Source organism: Arachis hypogaea, chromosome 16, assembly GCF_003086295.3.
Source record: "Arachis hypogaea cultivar Tifrunner chromosome 16, arahy.Tifrunner.gnm2.J5K5, whole genome shotgun sequence".
NCBI classification, from domain to species: Eukaryota; Viridiplantae; Streptophyta; class Magnoliopsida; order Fabales; family Fabaceae; genus Arachis; species Arachis hypogaea.
The window spans coordinates 135,746,866-135,754,129 of record NC_092051.1 but is presented as its reverse complement, the minus strand read 5'-3'; the positions used below and the strand labels follow the sequence as shown (position 1 = coordinate 135,754,129).

At 34.4% G+C, this 7,264-nt stretch overlaps 1 long non-coding RNA gene across 1 annotated transcript; it reads right to left on the bottom strand.

The window, feature by feature from the left end:
* Window positions 1-1,927: 1,927 nt before the first annotated feature.
* Window positions 1,928-5,786, bottom strand: LOC112759176 (uncharacterized). Its single transcript, XR_003179975.3, has 5 exons — window positions 5,420-5,786; window positions 5,152-5,285; window positions 3,418-3,595; window positions 2,810-2,948; window positions 1,928-2,363 (listed from the first exon to the last, which is right to left on the bottom strand). It is a non-coding gene; the product is annotated as an uncharacterized lncRNA (long non-coding RNA).
* Between the last annotated feature and the right edge of the window lie 1,478 nt (window positions 5,787-7,264).

Sequence of the window (7,264 nt, the reverse complement as noted above, 5' to 3'; positions counted from 1 at the left end):
AATTAGGAAATCAGTAACAGTAACCGATTTAGTTAGAGATTTTAGATTTTCAGATCAAATATTAGCGATCGATTTAGCGACCGATTTTATAAACGACCGATTTAGCGATCGATAAGTTGGTCGCTATTTAGCGACTGATTTTCTCAGTGAGCAATTTAGCGACAAAAAAAGTGGTCGTCATTTATCGACCAATTTAGCGATCAATATCGTTTGGTACTAGTTTGGTAGCTTTGATTAAAAATCGGTCGCTAACCATTAGCGACCGAAGTTGGTCGCTATTTTTAAATTAGAGACCAAGGTTTTAGCGACCACCAGAATCGGTTGCTATTCCGATAATTTCTTGTTATGGTTGTTGCTGCATAGACATTGTGACTATTTCTGGTATTTATTTGAAAAATTGATCTGTTTAATTTTTTATATTTTATTGAAATATAATTATTTATAAAAATCAAGTTTTAATAGTGGTATATGTGAAATTAGTAAAAATCTATAACTAGAAAATCAATAACAGTGACCAATTTAGCTACCAATTTTAGATTTTTAGATCAAACATCAGCGACCGATTTAGTGACCGAAAAGTTGGTAGCTATTTAGCGACCGATTTAACGACCAATATCATTTGGTACTAGTTTGGTAGCATTGGTTAAAAATCGGTCGCTAATATCAGTCGCTAATGGTTAGTGACCGAAGTTGGTCGCTATTTTTAAATTAGTAACCAAGGTTTTAGCGGCCACCAAAATTGGTTGCTAATCCAGTAATTTATTGTAGTGGTTGTTGCTGGTGTTGCTACATTTTTTTTTCTTTTTCCTCTTTTTCTTGGTAGTTATAGCATTTTTTATTTTTTTATTTTTATTTAATTTTCTTCTTTTTTTGTTTTTATTCTTATTAATAAAACAAGAAGGAGAAAATGAAGAAGAAAAAAAGATGATGATAATGAAGAAGAAAAGGAGGATGAGAAGTTTTAAATTGTGCAGAATTTATCCCAAAAAATAATATCAAAATTTGTTAATCGTGACACAAGAAATTTCTTAATTATGACACCAAAACTTTTTAATCGTGATACCAAATTTTTTTAATTACCGACGTATTTTTTGTCAGTAAAAAATTTAAAATCAATTTTCAATTTTATCGACAGAATTACCGACAGATCTTAAGTTTTCGAAAAAAATTTTAACTTTTTTACCAATAAAAAATTTGTCAGTATTTTAGACAGTAAAATTTTATTGAAAAAATTCATCTATAATCTATTGTTTTTTAGTAGTGAAATATCCACAAGTGCGATTTTTTTTTTCATCCCTAGGCAGCAATCATATGTATTAAAGAATCCATCTATACGTTTGTTTGGTTGTCTTGTGATTGGTTCACTACAAGAAAAACACCCATTCAGGTACACTTAAAAAGTGTAGCCAAAAGTGAAAAAAATGATGCCTTAGGCTACGGCTACGCTTTTTGGGCTACGGCTACGCTTTTTGGGGTGATTCCTATTCCGCCGTTGCCTATTCTCAAAGGCTACACTTTTCTGCACCAAGGGCTACGCTTTTGGTGTTTGGGAATAGGCTATGCTTTTCAAGTGATGTTGTCCAGAACCAAAGGCTACGCTTTTCAGCTTTCATTTTTTCAGAATAGGCTACGCTTTTCAACGCTACTGCATCACTTGTAAAGCATAGCCACATTGTATACCATAGCTACTTTTTATAAGCGTAGCCTTAGGTCCCTCTTTTTTTTGTATACTATAGCTACTGTATATAAGTGTAGTCTTAGGTCTTGTTTTTTTTCTGTATATAATTATCTAATAATTATTAATACAACATAATAGTTAATATGATTACATATATAATAATTCTGTATTTTTATTTAAATGAGTTGAATATTACAAAATAAATATAAATACATAATTATACTAAATAATTTCTTTATATAATAAAAATTATCTATAACCAAAATATATTTATAATATTAATCCAAAAGTACTAGAATGAAGTTAACTGTAAAAATTCATACATCTCACAAGGACATTTTTTCAAGTACACAAGGACAATGGTGATCATGCACAGCCTACATGAGTAATACAGAGTGATAAAGGTTCAGTAGAGTTTCTACTTAGATGATCATATCACCAAGATAATGATGACAAACTATTACTTAACACCAAACAACATCAATCTCACATATGCTTAAATTCCACTCCAGGAGTGAACTTTCATTTACTTCCATATATCACTATCATTGATATACAATATCTGCACAAAAGCATTGGACAGTATCTGCTGTTAAAACTGAGACTTGTCAAGACTGTCAAAGTAAGGATGGTCAAGTGCTGCCTTGGCAGAGATTCTCTCAGCAGGATTATACTTGAGCATTTTCTGCACGACGAAATATCTAGTATAGTCAGTCCTAAGTTTGTACAGATGATAAGTAAACATATTATTATAGCCAAATTGAAGGTAACATGAATTCTAGTTATTTCAAATGCTACAATAGATAATACTTCCCAAGCAACACCTTGTGAGCTACTTCAGATAACTTAAAAAACTTTAGATATATTATTATGTAGAGCACTATTTAACAAATGCTATTCAAGTCCAGTCCAGACCAGTTCAACCTTTGAACTAATATTAGAACTGCGAGTTTCTACCGCTATTAGAATGTAAAGTGAGAAAGTGAGAAACTAATCATCTTGCACCCTTGCATCAATAACTTCATTGTGTTTACGCCCTAACATTGTTGCTTTACATTTCTCTGTCCTCGCTTTAGAGGATCCTATTCTTAGGAACTCATTAGAGTAATGCTTTTATAGAGGAACACTAACCGTGAGAAGGTCTACTCCATCAGGTCCCAAAGTTGGCACAGTCCTCGCCAAGTTCTGAGGTTCCCACTTTGGGTAGGTATGCCAATCACGAAGCAAAGTAACTCCCGGCCATTGCTCCTCAGTTGGAGTTCCCAAAATCCTGGAAAGATCAAATTCAAAAAAAGTAGTTAGTATGAGAGTGAAAAGGCAGCAGAAACATTTTTCTTTTTCCATGATCACCATATATTTCAGAGCAGTTTTCTTTAACACTGGTCCATTCAAAGTTGTTATCAGATTCTTGTACATAAGGCTGAGTAAAAGAGCAGCAATGTCAAGCGGTTAATATTGCAATCTGGCTTTTCCAACAAGTATGTTTCAAAGAAGTACATAAAGAGATTAAAATCCTATATGTTTTTGACATGTAATATTACCAGAGTCATACACAGATTATAATCATTTTTAGATGGGGCACAAGACAACTCAAAGTTTCTTTCCAGTTCATTTTAATTTCGTGCAACAGTAACTTGCAAAGTAGTACAACACGAAATGGAAAATCTGAACTGACAATGAGTCTAACTCATTTATTGAACAAATTTTGGCATGGAACTGAAAGGCAGAAACCATAATACCTGACTTCAATTTCTCATCCGGCCCAGTCAAGGGCTTTCTGAGCTGGTTCGGTCAATGGAGGATGCTCGAGGCTAAAGAAATACAGGTCAGATTTCCCAAGTAGCTCTGCTGTTTCTTCTGGTACTTTGAAAAGAGAAATTCAATTGGCTCTCAAGAATTTTGCAGCTTTACTTGTTCCTAAAAGAATACAAAAAAAAAATATTTTAGTGCTTATTATGAGTAGAAGAAAGGCACAGAGCTATAAATTTAGAAAATGGATTCATTCAACTTCATGAAATCAAGATGGAAGGACATTGCTGGAAATCAAATTTCATTTAGTATCCAAACCAAATTCTGACCTAAGCTTCCCACAATCTACAACCATAAAATTTTAAGCATATTAAAATTCTAAACTTAATCCACCAAACTTTTAACTATATCTGATGCATCTGAATTACTCAATAGTAGTCCAAGTTTAAAACTATTGCTTATTTAAGCATCCACACAACATAAACCACTAATTCACAAATGTGGTATAAGGATATTAGATAAACAAGCTAATGTTATGAAATATTGAGTGTATAAGCATAACGCCATGGCAAAAAAAGAACTAATAATTATGCAAATGAGCGGTTCCAAAAAAGGAACAAAACAATGCATCCAGCCATCATGATTAGATCAGAGTAAAGAAAAATAAGAGTCATAAGAACAATGCACAATTTTCTAATAATCTATTCTCATGAAGACTCTTTAAAGGAAAATGATTTTGCACTCAGTTAATTTTTAGGTGGTAGGGAGGTGAGATAAAAATCGAACACAACCCTCGGATTTCATGGCCAAAAGCAAATTCATATATAGCTTTTGCAGCAAGCTTTATGTACATCCTTTGTGCACCATTTACAACCAGCAGTGAGGATCATGAAACGGTAATTGTAGATATGGATTCAAGTTAGATTCAGAATTCAATTATGTAATCTACGAACCAAATAAATGGAAGTTTGCCGAAGATCCCCCAACAAAATTTGCATGATTAAATTTTTCAAAAAACTCCATTTCACTCTGTATTATAATTTAGATTTGAAACAATAAAAGTAGCATGCATAGCAATCACCAATTAAAAATTTCTTAGCCAAGACTACAGAAATTTGCTGCTGAAACAGATAAGCTAAGACAGAATTTTGCCCATCGATTGTATGTTAAATTAGTCTGAAACTCTGTTTCAATTCCATGCTAAAGTTTTGCAAAAATATCCTAAAAAAGAACTAAAGTACTATCTCTAATTCCAGATAAAGTACTAGACTACTAGTAAGGAATGGAAGTATTAACCTCAACAAAACACATTAACTTTCTGGTTCAAATATAGAACATATAATTTTAACCAAGCCTAACCATAACACTACCTCACATCTCCTACCCAACTTTTCAAGAAAACAAGACAACACATGATGATTTCATTTGTTTTATGCCCAAAATTCAAAAACAAAATGCAAAATCAACAAACCCTAACAAAGCAAGATGCAAAATCATAAAGCAAAATACAAAATAAAAAAGAAAACTCGAACATAGTAAGAAGAAAAAATTACAAAAGATTGTAGAACTCCAAAAATCAGAACAACAAACCCTAAAAAAAAACTGCAAAACCAGAAAATTCATACACACTATTGTCTCGGTTCATCGTCACTACCATATCAGTTCTCCATCGCGGTGAGTGGAGATGAACCAGTTACAAACGAAGAGTGGGGAAAGAGGCATACCAACAGTCTCATTGCTGCTTGAAGTTTTGATTTGAGTTATCTCCTCCGCTGCTTGATACACAAAATCGCAAGAAAAGACAATAGACGAACGAACCTAGGGCTTGTGGTGAACGAACCTAGAAGAATGAGTTCTCCTACGCCGCAACACAAAATCACAAAATCAATTCATGAGTTCACAGATTATCGTACCAAACCCCCAAATTGAAACCCTAAAATTGGAACCCTACATTCTCAAATTTCAGAAAACCAAATGAAGGTGGATGCATACCTTCTCGACAATGGTGAGCGAAGAGAGGCTTTCAGTTGAGCGCAGCGTCTTCCTAATGTGAGCGCACAGCGAAGAGAAGCGACGGTGCAGTGAAGATGAGTGACGGCGTGGTGAGTGGTGAAGATGAGTTAGTGTAGAGTCTTCCTGGAGGTGAGTGGTGACGCCGTGAGTGGTGTGGTGATGGCGGACCCTTTCTCTGATTTGGGGTGATGAGTGGCGCGAAGAAGGAAAAAGCTAACAAGGGTGATGATGACTGTTACGTTTCATTCGCGATTTGGTGAGGGTTTTCGTGATGGTGAGGCTTTTCTTCTCTGAAAGGGTGATGTTGACGAGCTTTGGAGGGAATGGGTAACAATTTCACTAAGTTAAGAGGGAAAAAAATGTGAGCTGGGTGTGCGTACTTACGGGGAAAAGTTAAGAGGGAAAAAATTCAATAAGTGTCAAATTTTTTGGTCTAGATACATTAGGAATCACTTTTAAAACGCACCCAAAACTTAACAAATAGGCTACCCTTTAAAAGCGTCCTCTTTGATACGAAAAGTGAACCTATATATATCAACTTACGGCTACGCTTTATAAGTGATTTCTATAATACCTAAGGCTACACTTTTTAAATGATGCCGCAATTGTGTATCCTTTTCTCTTATAAAAAGGCAACACGGAAAAAAGTGTAGCCTATTCATAAAATAGGCTACACGAATAGGCTACACTTTTTAAATGTAGCTTAAAAAAATGTGTCTGAATGGGTATTTTTCTTGTAGTGGTTTACTTTTAATAACTATTATATTAGGAGTGTTTTGATGTTCTGTTTTATTACTCGGGTAGGACTATTTGTTAAGGATGGTGCTGTAAGTGTAATAATGCGTTTGTTGTGTTAGACTGTTAATTAGTCACTCACATCCCTTGCTGAGTGATGCGTGAGCATCTTTCCTATTTTTTCTAGTGAATTTGCATCTAATTTGTTGAGTTTAATAAAGAATTAATTATCTTTTAGCCAATATGGATGCTACTTTGAGTCTTTTGTAATTTTGTTTATTTTAGGTAGCATTTGGCGGAATTTGATGGAGTTTCTGCAGCACAAGAATCAAAGGAGATGGCAGCGAGGAGCGACACATACGCGTGACTGACACGTACGCGTGATTTGGAGCTTTCCATGGCGACGCGTGCGCGTGACTGACGCGTACGTGATGAATGGATTTTTGACGGTTTAGAATTTCACAAATGAAATCTCGTTGTAAAGTATAGTTTCTAAACCAAGCAATAATCCTTTCATACAAAAAGTTGTTTGTCACTAGTACAAACCCCTAAAATTTATAAACCGAAGTATTGGACCTCGGGTCGTTCTCCCTAGGAATTACAATGAAGTGTCTTGTTATTGGTTATGAGTTATTTTGGGGTTTTGGATAAGAAGCATGAAAAATAAACGGCAATGAAAATAAACTAAAAAAACTATAAAAGGCTCTTGGAAAGGTGTGAGAACTAGAAGTCCTATCCTAGTTATCCTTCTCAATTGTGATGAGAATTGTTCATTGCTACCACTTAGTTAACTCTTACTAATTAAAGGAAAATCAAGTGGATGAATTGACTTGAGCCACAAGTCCTAGCCAACTCCCAAGGAAAGACTAGCTTTAGTGCACTCCAAACCAATTAGCAATCTCTCCAATTATCAATCAACAAAGGAATTAGATAACTCAAGTGTCACTAATTACTCTACCTAGGCCAAGAGGAACAAAATCTACACTAAAACTAAAAGAGACATTTCAACAAACACATAGAGTGCAATAGAAGTAAACATTATTAATTGCAAGAATTAAAGGAATCTACAACTACAAAGGCAAGAGCTCA